The sequence below is a fragment of the Tamandua tetradactyla genome, chromosome 11 (assembly GCF_023851605.1).
Source record: "Tamandua tetradactyla isolate mTamTet1 chromosome 11, mTamTet1.pri, whole genome shotgun sequence".
Classification (NCBI taxonomy): Eukaryota; Metazoa; Chordata; class Mammalia; order Pilosa; family Myrmecophagidae; genus Tamandua; species Tamandua tetradactyla.
This window is the reverse complement of record NC_135337.1, coordinates 57,576,380-57,597,454: the sequence shown is the minus strand read 5'-3', so window position 1 is coordinate 57,597,454 and position 21,075 is coordinate 57,576,380. Positions and strand designations below refer to the sequence as shown.

Here is a 21,075-nt window from a genome sequence, read left to right as displayed (position 1 = left end):
TTCTTGACCAAAAGGGGGAAGAGAGAAATGAGACAAAATAGTTTCTGTGGCTGAGAAATTTCAAACAGAGTTGAGATGTTATCCTGGAAGTTATTCTTATGTATTATATAGATATCCCTTTTTAGTTTATGCTGTGTTGGAGTAGCTGGAAACAAGTACCTGAAACTGTCGAGCTATGTCCCAGTAGCCTTGATTCCTGAAGATGATTATGTAATGACAGCTTTTACAATATAATTGTATGATTGTGAAAACCTTGTGTTTGATGCTCCTTTTATCCAAGGTATGGATGAATGAGTAAAAAAAAATGGATAAAAAATAAATAAATAATAGGAATAATAAGGGGTAAAATAAATTGGGTAGATTGATATAGTAGTGGTCAATGTGAGGGAGGGGGTAAGGGGTGTGAGATGTATGAATTTTTCTATTTATTTCTTTTTCTGTAGTGATGCTAATGTTCTAAAAATGATCATGGTGATGAGCACACAGCTATGTGATGATGTTTTGAGCCATTGTTTGTATACCATGTATGGACTATATGTGTGTGAAGACTTGTCAACAAAACATTTAAAAGAAATCTTTAAGGTGATCACAAGAAGGAAAGTGAGAAACTGTCACAGTCAAGAGGAGCCTAAGAATATATGACAATTAAATGTAATTGGGCATCTTAGATAGGATTGTGGAACAGAAAAAGGACATTAGAGAAAAACAGGAAATGTTATGAAATTATGGGCTCTGAGGACCCTGGTCTTGGGCCCTGCCCCCTCCTCCATTATGAGAAAAGTCACTGCATGCAGCTATCTACATGCTTGGGGCAGACATTAAAGGTCAACAGACACCCTCAGTGGGGAAAGCTGTCATTAAAATCCCTCTCCCCTTATCAAATCTCATTAGACCCGGATGAAACTCCATTGTCACACCCTATGGACCTAAATCTCTGTAAGCTGCTCTCATGATACTCCTCTCTCCTTCTTTCACATAGAACACTGAATTCATTTTCCTGACTGGCCACCATCGGGAAGACTCCTCCAGTTTGTAAGCTCCTAAATAAACTCATTGGTAACTCTGTGCCAGTGTGTTCTTTGGTCTTGGGGCTAAGGTGTGTTGGAACACAGACTTTAGTTAATACTATGTGTTCTGGTTTGCAAGCTGCTGGAATGCAATATACCAGAAACAGAATGGCTTTTAAAAAGGGGAGTTTGTTAAGGTGCAAGTTACAATTCTAAGGCCATGGACATGTCCAAATTAAGGCAAGACTATGAAAATGTCCAAATTAAGGCACCAACAAGAGGTTACCTTCACTGAAGAAAGGCTGATGATGTTCACGTTTTCTCTTTCCTAACTGGAAAGGCACGTGGTACACATGGCAATATCTGCTAGCTTTCTTTCCAGGCTTCTTGTTTCATGAAGCTCCCTGAGGGATGTTTTCATCCTTCATCTCCAAAGCTCTCTGGCTGTGTGGGCTCTCATGGCTCTAAAGCTTTTTCCAAAATGGTTTCCTCTCAAAGGGCTCCAGTATGCAACCCCACCTTGAATGGGTGGAGATACATCTCCATGGAAACCATCTAATAAAAAGTTACCAGCCACAGTTAGATGGATCACATCTCCATATAAATAATCAAAAAGCTCCCACCCAGCAATCCTGAATGAAGATTAAAGAATTTGGCTTTTTTGGGGTTCACAACAAATTCAAACTGGCACACTATGTATCGATATTGGTTTATGAATTGAAACAAATATACCATACTAATTAAGATGTGAATAATAGCAGAAACTGGGTGTAGTGTACATGGGAACTTTATTATTGTCAATGTTTTCCCATAATTCTAAAAGTCAGTTTATTTTAAAAACATATGTGTGTGTGTGTGTGTGTGTGTGTGTACGTGTGTGTACATGTGCAGGTGCATGATGCAAGCTGTAACCATAAGAAAGCTGGACAAGCTATGTAATATGAAGCAAAACAGAATAGAATTTAAGACAACAGTTATAATAGAAAAACAAATGTGACATATTCATATAACTACTTACGGAACACTATTCAGCCATAAAAAAATAAAAAACTACTGCTACATATTACAACATAGATGAATCTCAAAAACATGTTATGTGAAGGAAGTCAGATGTAAATGATTTCATATTATATGATCCCATTTATATGGAAAGTACAGAAAATGCAAATTTATAGAGACAATAAAAATAGATTAGTTTTTGACTACAGCTAGGAGAGGAAAATATTGGCTACAAATATGCATGAGGGATTTCCTTGGCATGAAGAAAATTTTCTAAAATGGGATTGTAGTTGATGACTGTGCAACTCTGCAAATATATAAAAATGAATTTTACATTTAAAATTGGCATTATTTTAGTTTCCTAGCTGCTAAGTCAAATAAGATGCAATGGCTTGGCTTAAACAATGTCAGTTTATTGATTCACAGTTTTGAGGCTAGGAGAATTCCAAAATTAAGGTGTCATCAAGTCAGTCTTTTCTCTCAGAAGAATGTAGTGTTTTGTGGTTGACTGCCAGGAATTCTTAGTCCTTGACTTTTCTGTCATGTAGCAATGCACATGGCACCTCTCCTGGCTTCTCCCTTTTCTTCTGGATTCCATTAACATTCAGCTTCTGGCTGCTTCATCTGGCTTTCTTTCACTCTGCAGTCTTCCCTATAAGACCTGCAGTAATAGGATTAAGACTGTCTGGGTTCAGTTGGTCCATACCTTAACTGAAGTAACCTCATCAGAAGGTCCTATTTACAATGGGCTCACACCCACAGCAATGGATTAAGTTTCAGAACATGTTTTTCTGGGGTCTATGGTTTCAAACTACCACAGGCACTTTTTGGGGGGTGAATTTTAAAAATCTGTACATTATACTTGAAAAAGCTACTCAAAACATTTTTATTTATTTATTTATTACTCTCTCAATAAGCTAATGATTAAAAAATTGCCAGTAACCAAATATTCTAGTTAGTGATTTAAAAAAATATATTATCTCTAATGAATAGCCTCATGTGAATATTTCAAGGTGAAGGCAACAACTTACAGAAAACAGGTGAAAAAGGGTATTCAACTTAAATAAATGAAATAAGGCTACTTCTTGACTTTACCTCTTTATTGTTTGCTCTTCAATGACAGGATTATCCATTTTAAATGAATAAATAAAATAAAATTATGCATATGATAGCCCCCCAATGAACTAATGTTTTTTTAATGTCAAAGAATTATCCAACACTTGATCAAGGACCAAATGCTAGAGTTTTGGAGGTTAAATCAGGGTAGCCCAGGGTGAAATTGCACTGTTTCAGATGCCCTCTAAAAGGAAGTGTTACAGGTTATACTATCGCTCAAAAATATTTATTTCCTACTCACAACCTCATAGGAAATCCTTCTCACTCAGTTGATGTTGGGCTTGACCTTCTATGACTTGCCTTGACTTCAGCTGAGCAGTGTATATCCCATGCACTTTGACTTTGGGTCCAGCTTTGTGATTTGCTGTGGCTAATGGGAGTTAACAGACACGATAAAAGCAGAAACTTAAAATATGCCTACAAGTTTGAACTTGCCATCTTGTGCTTCTGCTTTTGCCATGAAAACTTCCCTGGGGAGCTATTTCTCCTTTAGCTGGGTCCCCAAATGCTCATGGAGAGAACCTCCCAGCTCAGCTCAGCCAAGAACGGTAGAACTCCCAGCCAACCTGCAGACTATGTAATGTGCCACTGAGACTTGGTGGTTGGTGCTGTTCATCAAGTGCTGGCTGATACAGAAAACATCTTTACTGTAATTCATCTATATACAATTTTATTTCAGTGCCTTAACAACATGAAACACCTGTATACATTCGATGCCTATCATGCTACAATTTTCTAATAATTTTTGAATAAAATGCTCAAAGAGATGAGAGTAATGTTTTGTATATTACTAAAGGAATATCCAAATAAGAATGTCATGCTATTTAAACAGGCTTTAGAAGACCTAGCTGTGGTGCTCCCTCAGTAACAGGATATCCATCTCCTTGATTTGTCCACATAGAGGAAAACTAGAGGGGTGAGAAAAGGACCAAAGGATTTTATGTTCTTCAAGAAAGTTGTTTTATACTGGCTAATATCTCTATAAGAACTCTCTGGATGTGGGGTTCCTATGCCCCTATGGTGGTTTGGAGATTTGTACCCCAGAAAAACATGTCCTGAAACTTAATCCATTCCTGTGGGTGTTAGCCCGTTATAGATAGGATCCTTTGGATGAGGTTACTTTAGTTAAGGTGTGGACCAACTGAACCCAGATAGGTCTTAAACCTATTACTAATGGTCTTATAGGGAAGAACAAAGAGGAAAGAAAGCCAGAGGAAGTGGCCAGAAGCTGAATGTCAATGGAACCTGGAAGAGAAGGGGAAAGCCAGAACAGGCTACCATGTGCACTGCCATGAGTTGGAAAAGCCAAGGACCAAGGATAACCTGCAGCCAGCCCCAGAAAGCCACTGGGGAGAAAGCACTGACTTGATGAAAACTTGATTTTGGAGTTCTCCTAGCCTTAAAACAGTGAGTCAATAAATTCCCATTGTTTAAGCCAACCCATTGTTCTCATCCAGTCTTCTTAATGTCTGGTGAGGTAGAACATAACATCTGCCATGGCAAAGTCTTAACTGGCCCTTCCAATGTGCCAGTCACAGATATATAGGGGTAACCTGGCATTCTAAGTTATCCCTGACCTTCTGGGCATTTCCTTTACCAGAATGAGCAACTAAATTCAGTCCTTTTTAGGACAGTGCCTGGTGCAAAACAGACTTTCAATGAATCTTTGTTGAGTGATTGAAATTTTATAATTATTATAAAAAATAGTAATAGTATCAGCCCTAGTAGTATTGGGCATGATATGTCCATGCTTATTCAAAACCAATTCAGCATTATCTACACTTATAAAGGGACTTTTCAAAGTTCCTTATCATCTGGTCTAAGATGGCTGAAAGCAACAGGCAGGAGGGCCATGGTGGCTCAGCAGGCAAGAATGCTTGCCTGCCATGCCAGAGGACCCAGGTTCGGTTCCTGGTGCCCGCCCATGTAAAAAAAATGAATAAATAAATAAATAAAAAAGAAATAAAAACTCAAATGGTCCTGTAACCATTAAAGAAAAAAAAACAGGCAGGAGAAAATGGAAAAGTAGGGGTGAAGGTGAAGGTGGTGGAAAGCCAAGAGAGGAGAAGCTTGGGGAATGGGGATTCTGGACCAGCAAGCTTCCTGCCAAGGAGCTACTAGGATAGAGGAGGGTGCAATGAGTGGGTGTCCCCTGCTGCATCTTTGCGCTGGGCTCTTGGCAAGGGGGCACAGTGCTAGAACTGGGGCAAACACAGGGCACACAGCCCCCAAGAGCTGTGTGTGTGTGTGAGACAGAGAGAGACCAAGAGGAGGGGAGAGAACTGGGGTGGGGGAAATGAGAGAGTAGGAGGGGGCACAGCATGAGTGACACTGACTGAGTGAGACTGACTGGTTGAGGCTTTAGTGAGTTATTAACTTCTGAGAACCTCATTGCTCCATTAGTATAAAGGGAGTTATAAAAGTACTGCAGGAGATGATGTAAGGATAATGTAACACATTTTTTCAATTTAATATGAAAGTGCCGATTTTGGGGGTCAGTAAAAAAGTTACCATAATGCATGTGAAAGCCCCTAGCACAAGAGCAGGCTGAAGAATCTGTTTGCTCATAAGCCACACAGCATTGAGTTTGTGCAAGATTATTTATTTAATAATAATGCTGTAGTGAATGGCATAGTTCTAAGTAATGACAGAAGTACAGTGATAAAGGAGAGATGTGGGAGTATGGATAATGCGAGATGGGTGATGAAGGTCATTGGCACTAAGGAGATCGTAGAAGTCTCTGGAGAATTGCACAGGTCATCCACATGGCTGGAGCACTGCACAGGTCATCCACATGACGAGGCAGCTCTCCCGGGATGGCAGCAGGATTTGGATTAAAGGAGGCAATTCTTAGTAGGTGCTAACCCCTCAATAAAAGAATAGAAGGGAGTACCAGAAGCTCTGTTGGTAGGATTCCCATGCCACAGAGCATGTCTGTACTCTGTGGTTTTAGCAGAGCTATTATGTGCGCTATTAACCCATGGCAGATTTCTTCCTACACTCCAGCTTCAGGAAATGACTCTATTGGGCCAATTTCCAGAGAGCTGCTGGGTTAGTGCATTTAGGCCTGAATTGGCTGTTTGGGGTACATATGATGTACTGTACCCATTCTTCTAGCCCAGGCAAGCTGCCCTGTTCCAGGAAGAAAGACCCCTTAAGAGCTACTTGATGAAACATCATGAAATCTGTTGTCATTGTAATTTAGAATGCAGAGACTTGTGTGGTGAGTCATACATCTGAAAAGCTCAAATTAAGTAGTGGTGATCTCAACCGTGATTCACGGATGAAAACTGCAAAGTGATTCATCTTTATGTGCTCGTCCTTGGGAGCACTGAGGTCTTTCTTCCGAAGAACATGCCGCACTTAAGGAAAGATGCCGGGCCCTCCTGTGCTGGTATTTTAGTAATTATAAGGAGTCATTCAGTACTTTGTTTTTACAAGGTCATTTCTTTAGTTTATTTTATGCCCATTTAAAACCCTGTAAAATGCTCTTTGTGCTGTAATGACTCACTGCTAATAAATTAGAGAACATGATGATGCTTTTAGGCCAAAGGCTGGGATACCTTTAGTAAACCTTTGATGCAGAGTCACAACTCTGTGATTTATAGGGACTATTGAATCTTTCTTAGTACACATCTGTTATTTCGGTATAGTTCTTGTCGTGAAGAATAACTGGATTTAAATAAGTTTATAAAATGCTAAGATTAAATACTGATAAACACTACGTAAAAGTGAAGTGGCTTCTGTAACAAAGAAACCCACAGATTAAGGACTCTTTCTATTCTACTAAGAAAAAGCCCAAAGTTCTATGAGGCCCTACACAGTCTTGTCATTGCGTTTGCAACAACCTCTTCTCTACTCTAGCCTGCCTTGCCGTTCCATTTCAGCTGTATCATCCTTCCTGCTGCTCTTAGAATAATTCCTACTGGCCTAGGGGCTGGGAAATTGCTGTTCCCTTTCCACTGAGATCCTTTACTTGGCATTTCTTTCACTTCATTGATGTTTCTTTGCAAATGTCATCTTTTCAAAGGGGGCTTTTCTGACTACTCCATGTACTATTTCATCCTTACCTCACTTCATAGCACTTACCACTATCTGAAATTACACTGCAATGTAATCTGTATGATGAAAGACAGTTTGCTGTCTGGTTCACTCATATCTTTAGTACTGAGAACAAATGTTTAACAGGCATTCAATAAATATTTGTCGAATTAATGAATGATTGATTGATTGAATGCCTGTCTAATAATAGATACACCATATTTTTGAACGAGTGAGTAAATGCATGCATGCTTGTGAGTGGAACACAGAAAATTTTAATAAAATGTAAAAAAGCTCAAGGGTACACAGAAGAGTGGTGCTGAGCTGAGTCTTGACAAATCAGTAAGAGATACTTAGACTGAGAATGGTGGAAAGGGCCTTCCAAGGAACAAGATGAGCAAAGATTTGGACCGTGTGAAACAAATATTACAGACAGGGAATTAAAAGTAGTTAGGTATTTCTGGAGCTTTAAAATGCAAATTATAAATTGACAGAAAACAAATGTGGAAATATAAGTAGGGGCCACTCCATGTCTTTTCAGCATTTAAATAAAAATGTAGAAAACCACAATCAATCAAACAAAATCATAACACACTTACAAGTTAACGGGATGTATTAATTTTAAAAACTTTTATCACTTGTTCTCAATCATCCTTTAAAACAAGATATGCAGAATTACAGATAACATCCAAAGAAAGGTGGGAAAAACATTTTGAGACGCAAGGGCAAGAATTGCCAGCTGTTAGTGCAAAAGTGACTCAGGTTGCTCCTGGATGATGAAGAATTTCTGGAGCTTTCACCCTTACCAGACCTTACCTTACCCTAAGGCACTGTCCAGATTGCAGTCTTCACTGTGAGAAGTGCGGTCATCTCCTATCCCAATTTTTATTCCACTGAGAAAGGAGAAGTGATAATTTTCTTATTCGTTGTTGATTTGCCTACTAGAATAGAAGCTTCTTGAGGGTAGGGACTTTGTGTATTTTGTTTATCACTCTGTCCTTTTTCTTTCTTTCTTTTTTTTTGGGAAATTCAGGGGCCAGAAATCGAAATCTCCCACATGGCAGGTAAGAATTCTACCTCTGAACTACCCTTGCACCCCCATCATTATGTTCTTAACACCTAGATTTCAATGGATATTTGTTGAATGAACAGCAGATATCCAAGTGGAGATGTCTGTTAGGCCTTTGCAAGTGTGGGTTCAGAGATGGTTCACTGGACTAGATGCAAAGTTGCAGGTTGCTTTGTGGATAAATTGTACATGCAGATATTGAAATCATCCATAACAGAAGCAGAAGTTAAATGAAAAAGAAGACCTGAACCAAATGTCATAGTGCTCAGTTAATGAGTAAGAGTAGTTAGGGTGTCTGCAGGGTATAGCAATAATTTTAGATAGACAATAGTATAGACAGATATGAAAGTGGTAAGTGATTTAGCCTGTATATGGAATAGTAACAATATACAAAAAGATATAAAAGAACCATCTTTCTCTCTATCTGGACCCTATGGTATATGGAGTTCAGGAAAATGGGCGGCCTTCACTTGAGAGGATTTAGAAGAAGACAGGTTCTTTTGGGGGGGGGTGTCAAGGTTTCTGAGTAGGAAGATAAAGGAATATTCTATGACTGTGTTGTAGTTACAGAGGGGATTGTTGCAATGAAATCAGGAGTTATGAAGAACACTGAAAAGGAGTACAATAATGGAAATAAGAATCAGAGGTGAGGGTAGATCACAGGGTAGCATGGAAAGGATAGCATATGAAGGAATGGGGGATTAGAGATTCTTGCATTTGGCCAATTACCAAAGAAAGCAGAGATGAGGAGCACAGATACTTTGACTTTCCTTGAAGGAGCAACCATACTTAATCTGCACCTACTCCCCACAGATTCATTTGGAAGGTATTTACTGGCATTTGCCAACCATGTTCAAGTCAATGTGAATGCAGAGGAGAATAAAATGGTTCTGACCTCTCTTCTGGTGGAGCTTATAGTCTAGCAGAAGAGGCAGATTTAAATAGAGATATTTATGTAATTGCAAACATAATATGTCCAATGAAGGAGATAAGTTGAATGCAATGAAATTGTATAATCTACCTTGATCTAGCTATCTAAGGAAACTGATTCCTAAAAGATGAGTAGTGATGGATCAGATTACAAGAGTTAAAAAAGAGCAAAGTTTCTGAAACAAGAAGGAGAAATTACTTGCTACAGTAATCCACAGCTGGTGTTCAGTAAAATTTGGTACTCAGTAAAACTTCAGAACTCTGGCATGTTTCATAACATGTAAAGTGTTCTATGTCAAATGTAGGCATTAAGTTAAATCTTTAGCACAAGCATTTAAATAAATGCATGTTCAAACTTCAATTAAGTTGAGATATATAAAATACAGTATTGCTGCAGGTGCTGTTATTGTATATACTTTCTCAATAGGTTGCTTTGACATTTTACTTCAACAATGTAGATCTGTCTGTCAATTGATATAAAAAAGTGAAACAATTGTTTACCTTTTAATTTAATTCATTTAGCAATTTACTCATGGCAAAATGTTGAAGACACAAGATGGTCATTGAGCTCACTGGGATTATAATGTAGTTGAGAACGTAACACACAAAAATGAAACAATAGTAATGTTGCAATATAGTAATTACAAAGCAATATACAACAAACAACAGGTATAAAGAAGAGGTGCTCTGGAGATGTCACAGTCTTCTGGAGCTAAGAGTTTTATGAGGGCATTGGGGCTTGAGATAATTCTTGAAATATCTCAGAAGAGAGGCTGTAGCCTGCTATTTTGATTTTGAAGTAATTATCTTAGGGTTTATATTAGTTCCTATGCTCTTAGTTGTAAGTAACAGGAAATGTAAGTGAAAACTGGCTTAAATGATAAAGGAACTGGATTGGCTCACATTCAACAGTAATGTAGCTATCAACCACTGCGTGATTAAGAACCTGGTTATATTTCTCTTCAATTATATTGGCTCTGACCTTTAATCTTTCTATCCTACTCTTTAGGGTTATTTGGGCTATGGCCCTTCTAACTTTTTCATGTTGGAAGGGGCTATCAATAATATGAGATAGGGGGATGGAACTAGCTGATGTTCTAGAGAGGCTGGGCCCTCTGCATTTCAGGACTTATGGGGTCCAGGGATCCATCTGGAGATTGAGGTTTCTGGAAAGTTACCCTAGTGCATGGAACCTTTGTAGAATCTTACATATTGCCATAGGTGTTCTTTACAATTGGCTGTAATGATTTTGGTTGGGGGTTGGCAAGTTATGGTAGGTAGCAATGTCTAACTGAAGCCTGTGTAAGAGTGACCTCCAGAGTAGCCTCTCAACTTTATTTGACCTATCTCAGCTACTGATACTAACAAAGTTACACTTCTTTTCCCCCTTTTGGTCAGGATGGAATTGTTGATCCCACAGGATCACATGGGATGAGCTGGGGGTGAGGTGTACGGTTGGGGAATCAAAACTGGGACTCCTGCCTGGCAGGCAAGAATTCTACAGCTGAACTATCTGGCCATTTTTATGATCTACCACATACCTTCCAAATGTGTCTCTGATCCTTTTTTAAGAGCCTAGTGTAAAATTGTGCTTACTTTAATTAAAGTAAAAACCACCAATGCCAGCTTTTGTGCAACAGGGTTTAACGACTGAGCCAATTTTATAATATTTTGAGGTATATGAGATGAACACAGAGGGAGAGGCTAGATGGGAGCACTTGTGTCTAAACCACACATATTTTTCTTATTTTATGTTCCAATTAACTATCCTATAGGAATTGGAAAGATGTGTAGAGCCTGGTTTTTAAAAGCAAATGATGGAGCAGTGAAGGGTTGGCCACTGCACCCAATTACAGTAAGGAGACGACTGTTGCGCACAAGACACTGCAATCAAGAACCACCTTGATAGTGGAGGAGCATTCTTGAAACTACAGGTAATAATAAAAATGATGAATTCATAATCACTCCATTCCTTATAGATTCGTATTCTTATAATTGGACAACATTGATAACCTTCATTCTTGGCACAAGGCTTCTTTGGTCTCTGGAACGTTGATGACATTCTCTATCAGTTATGCTAATTCCTACTATGGAACTAATTAAAGGGATTGATTTCTCTAATTCTAGGATTTTTTTTTCCTTCAAGAATGTCTCTGAGCTCGTGTGTGGTAATGAATGCTAATATAGTAACATTTCACCTATTTGGAATTCTGCAATCAGTTAAATTTAGTTCAACAAATGTTGAGCACTTGATTGACAGGCATTGTGCTGGGGGTTGGAGATATATTGTGAATAAGGTAAGCATGGTTAGGGCCCCCATGGAGCCTATATTCTGTCAGAGAAGATGGAGATTAAATAAGTAATTGTAAATATGCTAAGTTTTCTGTCTAAGTTAGTTATGGGACCATGTGCTATGGTAGCTTTTTATAAAGATTTTTAAAATGTTTTTAATTAGAGATCTTGTAGTTCTGCAGAAAAATCACCCATAAAATACAGAGTTCCCACATACTACCCTATTATTAGCACCTTGCATTGGTGGGGTATATTTGTTACAATTCATGAAAGGACATTTTTATAATTGTACTATTAACTATAATCCATCATTTACAATAGGGTTCATGGTTTTTGTTGTACCATTCTATGCCTTTTTACAATTTTTATTCTATAACATATATACAACCTAAAATTTCCCCTTTTAACCACTTTCATATATATATAATTTAGTGCTGTTAATTGCATTCACAGTGTTATACTACCATCACCACCATCATTACCAAAACTTTATGACCAACCCAAATAGAAAGGCTGTACAATTTGAGTTTTAACTCCTCATTCCCTACCTGCACCCCATCCCCTCTAGATTCTGCAGGGTATATCTTTGTCTAGAAGTCAGGGTGTACTTCCTGCAGAAGTGATGTTTTAGCTAAACTTGAAGGATGGATCGGAATTAGCTAGGTGGAGAGGAGGACAAGGTATGGGGTACGGAGATGAGCTGCACAGGTAGATGGAAATGTATGTGGACAGGCCAGAAGGTACAAGAGAGCATATATGTTTGATATATGTGAGTAGTATGGATTAAGGAGCATAAAGGGAGATGATGGGAGATGAATCCGGAGGGTTAGGCAGCAACCAGTCTGTGAGCCTTATTAAAGATTTTGGACATTTTCCTATGTCTGACCATAAACAACTGAAGAGTTTTAAGAAAGAAATGATGATCAGATGTCTTTTTAAAATATTGTTCTACAACAGCCTCTTTTGAAACACCACGTTCGAAAACCAGGAGATAAGCAACGAGTGCTTCTAGGCAGTCTAAATCTATGAAGTTTCATTCTAAAATTTATGGATTTAATTTATGAAAGAACCCCTGGGTTCCTAATTTAGCTTACCTTTTGTTTCAAGACTTTCAACAGTTTTCTTGTTTCTCTCATTTTTTTTTTTTTTTGGTTGTTATCTCTTGTTCCTTTTTTGGTTTTGTTTTGGCAAAGGTAAAAAATAGAAAATATGTAACAGATGGGCATGTTTTACTTGAAACTTGGAAGACAGTAGGAATTAGTCAAATGAATAATATTTAATTGTTTGAATGAGTTAATGAATCTATACAAAAGGTAAAGGGTAAAGAAAAAGCTGATTGATGGTCATAATTACCTACTTAAGAAAATGATATGGGCGGTGTGATCGGGGCTCAGCAGCAGAGTTCTCGCCTGCCATGACGGACATCCCGGTTCGTTTCCTGGTGCCTGTCCATGCAAAAAAAAAAAAAAAAAAAAAAAGATATATGCAGTATATTTTAAAGAGATTTTCATAAAATATTTAAAGATTGCAATAGAGAGTGGTAGACCTCTAAGTAGAATTTCTCCTGTCTGCTAGAAGATTTTCTGGTTCTGCTTTATATTTCGGTAAGGACATCAAAAGTGTTCAAATTGTGTTTTTTTTTTTTTTTCATGGATTTGTATTAGTATACAGACAGCTGCCTAATTCCTTATAATATTTCCCTTAACAAGAACATGTGAATTGTTTCCAATGTTTTGGTATTATAAACCATGCTCCAATGTACTTTTTTTTAATTGTGTGACCACTTTTGTAGAATAGATTTCTACAAGTGGAAGTGCTGGGTTAAGGTGTATTTCAAGTTAAATACGCATTTCATTTTATTAGAAACAGGTTTTTCACGAAGAGGGCTATTCAGATGTCTGCTACACAGATGAAAAGATACTCAATATGAATTACCTGGGAAATGTAAATTAAAACCATAAGAATGGTTTTCTTTGTCGCTGTGGGAAGGTGGCTCAGTGGCAGAGTTCTTGCCTGCCATGCCGGAGACACGGATTTGGTTCTCAGTGCCTGCCCATGCAACAACAAACAAACACACAAAAACCATGAGAATGGCTTAAATGAACTCCACCAGAATGGTTAAATTAAAATGGTTAGCTATATCAAATGGTGGGAAAGTTGTGGAGCAACTGGAACTCTCATACATTGTTCGTGGGAGTGCAAATTGATTCAGCTAATTCGGAAAAATTTGGAAGTTGTCTATTAAAGCTAATGAGTCCCAATCCCAAAAGCGTTGGATGTATGTGCCCAACAAAAGACACGTGGAAGAATGTTCAAAAAATAACTTCATTCCTAATAACCCCCAATTAGAAAATACCCAAATGTCTACCAATAGGAAATGGGTAAAGAATGTGGTGTACGTGCATACATTGGAATGCTCCACAGCAAAAAAAATGAACTTCTGATAAACTCAACTATACGGGCAAAGCTCACAGACTTGGTGGTGAAAGAAACTGGATACAAAGGAATACTGATGGACTGATTTCTTCTGCGTGATGTTCAAGAACAGGAAAAACTAAACTGTGTGGCCAGGATCAACACATCTTGATCTTGTAACCACATAAATATTTAACTTGGGCAAAAATTACACAATTTAACATGTGTAATTCAGATTTGTGCATTTTCTATGCTTTAGAATATTTATGTATATAAAACATTTCAATAAAAAATAAAATTTAATGAAAAATAAATTTAAAAAGAAAGCAAATTTTACTAGATAAGGTAAAGCTGTTTTCCAAAACATTGTACAAATAAACAGCCCTATCGAAAATAAATAAGTGTCAACTTCCTCGCATCTCATCAATACTAAACATTTTTAGTCCTTTTATTTTCCCAACTTTTAAGTGAAAAAGGAATCCTGCTGGTAATTAATTAGTGTTTTTAAAAATTATTACTGTTGTTTTTTCCCACATACATACTAGACATCTAAATATCTTATCCTGTGAAGTATTTTTATTTTTTTGCCTATTTTATGTATTAGGTTGTTTTCTATATATTGATTCATGGGAGCTTTTTATGTATTAGAGATATTAACCCCTGGTTTGCTATATTCTAAAAATATTTTCTACATTTCTGTCATTTTTGTATTTTAACTTTTTTATAGTGTCTTTATATGGAGTGTTATTTTTTAATGTAGGCAATTCTTCGTTTTTTCTTGATTTTGGGGGTTTGTCATGTGTAGGAAGACCCACATTCCAATATTGTAAAAATAAATTTTCCTTTCCTTTGGAATCTGTAGTCTACCTGGAATTAATTTTCAGGTATTGTTGGAGGTAGGAATTCAATTTAAACCTTTTTCCCAAAAGATAGGCAATTTCCCACTGATTTGAAGTACCGCTTTTTATATCAGCCCTTTTCCCTCTCCTCTCCCCTTATTTTTCTTCTCCTCTGCCTCCTCCTTTCTTCTTTCTGTTTTGGATATTCTTTGACATTTCTTCATCCAGATGAACTCTAGAATCATTTTTTCAAGTGAGTCTTCCTATCTAGAGTGCTGTATGCCTCTCTAATTACTTAGGTTTTATTTTATGTCTTCCATAAAATTCTAGAGTTGACTTGAGAGGTGTTGGACTTTTTCTTTTTTACTTTATACTGAGATATAAAGTTCCCTTTAAATGGGCTCTTTTATCATTACATTCTCTAAATAATTTTTGGTGGTTTACAGAAAAAAAATCTCTCTCACTTCCTTTCTCTCCTTACTAATCTTGTGCCCACAATTTTTCTTATTCGTTCTAAAATTTTCAATTCATTCTCTTGGGCATGCAAAATAGACTATCATGTGCCCTGTATTTAGAAATAAAACTTTCTTTTCTCTTGCAACATTTTGTGCTATTTATTTCTTTTATCTACTTGATTGCATTGCATAGCCAAACAATATTGACCTCTAAAAATAACAGTATTCCTTTCTTAGATTCTATTAGAAGGCTTCCACTCTTTAAGAGCTAAATCAAATACATGCTGGTAATTTGTAATAGATGCCTTTTATTAATTTAAGGATGTTCCCATCTATTCTTTATTTACTAGATTTCATCACAGTTGTTTAAAAATGCATATATGTATATTTTAATTCTAAAATTATTTTTAAGCAAAGAAAAAGATGTAAATACTTAGCTTTCCTTATATTTATTACTGTTCCAATTTTAGAGCCCTGTTTTAGTAATTGTGACATATTTTTTAAAGAACAACCCAGTAATAGTTTTAGAATGCTTAGTAGCAATTGTGTGATGAATAACATATGACTAATATTATGTGTTTCAATTTGTGAATTATTTATAGAACTAACTATTACTTTAATAGTCATAACTGAAGATTTCTGTGAAACTTGTTAGTTTATGTCTATTTGATTTTTTTTCCCAGGCAGACACTTTTTCAGGTGAAAAACACAGTGGTAGAATATTATGCAACATATCATTAATGTCATTTAAAAAACTGCAAAATCTTTGACTTCAGGTTCTTTAAAATTATATATTTAATAAGTAATTAATTTTAATAACATGTTGGTTTTTATTTATAGAACTGTTAATTAAAATCATTTAAAATTTACATTTTTCTTTCCTTTTAAAACTTAGGCATTTTTTCATTATAAAATTATCACAGTAACTGAAAAAAGCTGGAATTTGAAAGAAAGAAAAATCACTCATAATCCTGAAAAACATTATACTGACACATTTCTTTCCAACCTTTTCTTCATATGGATATGTTTGCACAATTGTAATCAGGATATGTATGTGATCTCTGTAAGTTGCCTTTTAAATCTTATATCAATATTAATTTTATTTTCCTAATTTGCTACATTATCTTAATAGTCATCATTAATGGCTATAGAATATTAAATTCTATGGATGCATAATAATTTGGTCAGTCATTTATCTTACATTGGAGATTTAGGTCATTTCTAATATTTCGCTATGATAAAGTCATCTGATAAATTTTTTAAAGGCTAGATTACTTAGCAGTGAAATCATTGAATAAAAGCGTTATCAATTTTATTTCTATTGATACAATTTACAAATTATTTCAAGAGGATTTATACCAATTTACATTCTCACTTGAAATAAATGATTTCATTTATTTCATTACATTGTATACCTTTGCCAGCATTACTTATCTTCTTCTAAAAAATTATTCAAGGAGAGGATAAATGGAGATGACAATTCACTAATTCATTTATTTAGCAAAAATGTACTGAGGTTTACTCTATATATGAGGCATCATGTAAGGTGTTGTGGATTAAAGCACCAGTTCCTGTCCTAGAGGAGTTTACAGACCAGGTAATGGAGTCTAGGTCAGGAGTCAGCACACTTTTTCTGTAAAAGAAAAGTTAGTAAATATTTTAGACTTTGCAAGCAATATTGTCTCTTGCAAATCCTCTGTTCTATAGTGGTAGCCTGAAAGCAACCATAGATAATAAGTAAACAAATGAGCATGGCTGTGTTCCAATAAAACCTTATGACATCATGACATTGAAATTTGCATGTGCCACAAAATATCCTTTTCAGATTTTGCATCAACCCTTTGAAAATATAAAGCATTCTTAGCTTGTGTCCTGAATGAAAACAGGTGACAGGTTGGATTTGGCCTATTGGCTTAATTTGCTGACCCCTGGTGTGCTTTGTTCTCTAGTTTATAACCTAGGCCAGAATTTGTCAATCTCAGTGCTATTATTTTGAGCTGGATACTTTTTGTTGGTGGTGGGCTACTCTGTGCATTGCAGAATATTTAGAAGGCATTCCTGATCTATACCACTAGATGTCAGTCACCCTGCTCCCCTGCTTGTGACAATCAAAAATGTCTCCTGACATTGCAAAACTGCTCTATGACCCACTGTTGGTATATCCAGGAGACTCTTCTAATCTAGTCCTGGAAAGTCCTGGAAAAATTTTGAGAGACTTTCTTTTTTTTAATTATTTTATTTTATTTTTTTAAATACCAAAAAACATGAAACACATGCAAATATTCCTATTTTGATTATTCCATTCTATATATATAATCAGTAATTCACAATATCATCACATAGTTGCATACTCATCATCATGATCATTTCTTGGAATATTTGCATCTATTCAGAAAATGAAATAAAAAGAAAACAGAAAAAAAATTTATACATACCATACCCCTTACCCCTCCCTTTCATTGATCACTAGCATTTCAAACTAAATTTATTTTAACATTTGTTCCCCCTATTATTTATTTTTATTCCATGTGTTATACTCGTCTGTTGACAAGGTAGATAAAAGGAGCATCAGACACAAGGTTTTCACAATCACACAGTCACATTGTGAAAGCTATATCATTATACAATCATCTTCAAGAAACATGGCTACTGAAACACAGCCTGAGAGACTTTCTTGATGAACGATTTTTAACCAAACAAATTGTGTGTGTGTCTGTGTATCTGCATGCACGTATATTTGACTTTGTTTGGGGGGTGAGATAGCAAGTTCTCAGGCAGAGGAAACAATTACCAAAAGCTTGCTGTAAGATAGAACATGTTCAAGCATTTGGAAGAGAGTCAGTCGACTGGTATGTTGACTACGAGGGTAATATGATAAGAAACGGGCTGGATAGGTAATGGGTGTCAGTTCACAGAGAATCTTATAACCCATGTTAAAGAGTTTGGACTTTATCTTGAATGCAGTGTAGAGTCAAAGCATCTTTTTTTCTATGTATTATTTTTTATTAGAGTCATTGTAGGTTTATAGAAAAATTATGTAGAAACTACACAGATTCCATATATCCTATCTCACACATGCAGTTTTCCCTATCATTAACTGTTTCGGTGTGCCAAAGCTGCTGGAATACAATATAGCAGAAATGGGTTGGCTTTTACAATGGGGATTTATTAAGCTTACACATTTACAATTCTAATGCCATGAAAATATTCCAATTAAAGCATCAAGAGGCAAATACCTTCTCTGAAGAAAGGCTGCTGGCATGTGGGGTTCTTCTATCAGATAGCAAGGCACATGACTGGTATCTGCTGGTCCTTCATTCCCGGGTTTTGTTGCTTTCAGGTGGCTCTGAGCTTCTGTGTGTCCTCTGTAGCATCTCTGGGGCTTTTCGCTCTCTGCTATCTCTGGGTATTGCACTCTTTGAGCTCTATAAACTTTTCCTGCGGCCTTTATCCTCTCATAAAGAACTCCAGTAAAAGACCCATCTTAAATTGGGTGGTCACATCTCCATTGAAACAACCTAATCAAAAGATCTGCACCCACAGGAATGGAAGAAAAGAATAGAGCATTTTCTGGTGTACATAACAGCTTCAAACCAGCACATTACCATTTTGCATTGATGTAATACCTTAGTTACAACTGATGTAACAATATTATTATATTATACTATGACCTATAGCTCATGGTTTACATTGGGGTTTCACTCTTCGTGTTGCACAGCTGCTTTTTTTTTGTCTTGGTAACTTATATACAACACAAAATTTCCCATTTATCCACTTGCAGAAAACACCACAATTCAATGGCATTAAATATACTCCAAATTTGTACTTCTGTCATCACCGTCCATTGCCAAAACTTTTCCATCAACCCAAACAGAAATTTTGTACCAATTCAACATTAATTCCCCATTCCCCACCTCCACCCAGCCCCTGGTAAACTCTAGTCTAGAGTCTGGCTTTATGAATTTGCATGTTCTGCCTATTTCATATAAGTGAGGTATAAAGTATTTGTCCTTTTGTGTCTGGCTTATTTCATTCTACTTGATGACTCTAAGTTTTATCCCTGTTTTTGCATGCATCCAAACTTCATTCCCTTTTATGGCTATTTTGTTTATCATTCACCTGCTGATGGATACTTAGTGTTCTTCCACCTTTTTGCAATTGTGGATAATGCCAATATGAACATCAAGGTGCAAATATCTGTTTGAAACATTTTGGGGGGTATACACCAAGAATTAAGATTGCTGGGTTATATAATGTTTTAGTTTGCTAAAGTTGCCAGAATACAGCACACCAGATGCGGTTTGGCGTTTATAAAGGGGATTTATTTAGTTACAAATTTAGTTCCTTGGAGGAAAGATAGCTAGCTTTCCTCTGGGTTTCTCTGTTACATGAGAAGGCACACCTAGGTCTCAGCTCCTTCTCTCCCTTCTGACTTTTCTTTTTAAGCCTCCAGCTGATTAAATTAAAACTTTGCTGATTGCCGTAGGCACTCTCCTTAGCTGACTGCAGATGTCATCAGCTATAGATGAATTTTGCATGCTGATGTAAGACCACAGCAACAGTACAAGAGGGCACCATCATTTGGCCAAGTTGACACCTGAACCTAACTACTACATATGGTAATTCTGTACTTAACTTTCTAAAAAGTCACCAAACTGTTTTCCACCCCAGCTGCACCATTTCACATTCTCAATAACAATGTATGAGGGTTCCTATTTTTCTCCAATATTTATTTTCTGTTTCTTTAAAATAGTAGCCATTCTAGTTGGTGCGAAATGATATCTCGTGGTAGTTTTATTTGTATTTCCATAATGGCTAATGATGTTGAGCATTTTCTTATGTGTTTATCGATCATTTGTATATGTCCTTTAAAGAAATGTCTATTCAAGTCTTTTGCCCTTTTTTAAATTGGATTCTTTGTTTTTGTTGTTATTGTAGTTGAATTGTAGGAGTTATTTATTCTGTGCATTAAACCTTATCAGATATATGATTTCCAAATATTTTCTCTGATAGGTTTTTCAACCAGGAGGGAGGAGAAGAGATCAAAACTCGATCAAAGGAGTTTTATTGCAAGGTTGTGAACTGGCGGGCTAATGCCTAAGATGGTGACAGCCCCCAGCAGGGGAAGAGGTACAGCTTATATAAGATGATTGGTGGGGGTAGGGAAAAGGAGGTGGTGGATATTCATTGTTTAGCTTGGGAGTGAAAAAATTGGCAGGCTAAGCAGGGAGTTTCAGCAAGTTTGTACCTGCCTGGCTGTAACAGCCGGAGGGTAGAGGTTAGATAAGGGGAGTTATAGCAGGAACACAAGTGCCGGCAGGCAGATGCAAGGACAGTCATGGGATTGCCTTGTGAGCTGGCGCAAGTTTGGTTTTGCAAGGGACCTCATGGAAGTTATGGGTTGGGGGAGTTTCTTGGAATGTTTGCTAAGGGTCGGTTACATCAATGGGATTTAGCCCAACATTCTCACATTCTATAGGTTGTGATTTTACTTTCTTGATAAAGTGTGATGTAAAGCAGTTTTAAATTTTGATGAAGTCCCATTGATCTATGTTTTTGGTTGTTGTTGCTTGTGCTTTTGGTATAAAGTCTAAGAAGCCATTGCCTAACACAAGGTACTAAAGGTGTTTCCCGATTTCTTACTTTAGGAATTTTATAGTTTCTATTCTTATGTTTGGAAATTTGAGTCATTTTGGGTTAATTTTTGTATATGGTGTGAGGTATGGGTCCATCTTCATTCTTTTGCATAGGATTATCCAGTTCTCCCAGCCCAACTTTTTAGAGACACTATTTTTTCTCCACTAAGTGGACTGTACATCCTTGTCAAAAATCAATTGATGCATAGGTGTGAGGGTTTATTTCTGAATTCTCATTTCAATTCCATTGGCCTATGTGTTTGCTCTTGTGCCAGT

At 36.7% G+C, this 21,075-nt stretch overlaps 1 long non-coding RNA gene across 2 annotated transcripts in view; it reads right to left on the bottom strand.

Annotated features, from left to right (window-relative positions):
- Positions 1–12,796: 12,796 nt before the first annotated feature.
- Positions 12,797–21,075, bottom strand: part of LOC143649532 (uncharacterized) — a 45,763-nt gene continuing 37,484 nt past the window's right edge. For both annotated transcript variants that reach the window (XR_013159089.1, XR_013159088.1), the window contains exons 2-4: positions 18,400–18,694; positions 13,390–13,503; positions 12,797–12,899 (exon numbers count right to left, since the gene is read on the bottom strand). This is a non-coding gene — a long non-coding RNA (uncharacterized LOC143649532). The remainder of the gene's footprint in view (positions 12,900–13,389; positions 13,504–18,399; positions 18,695–21,075) is intronic.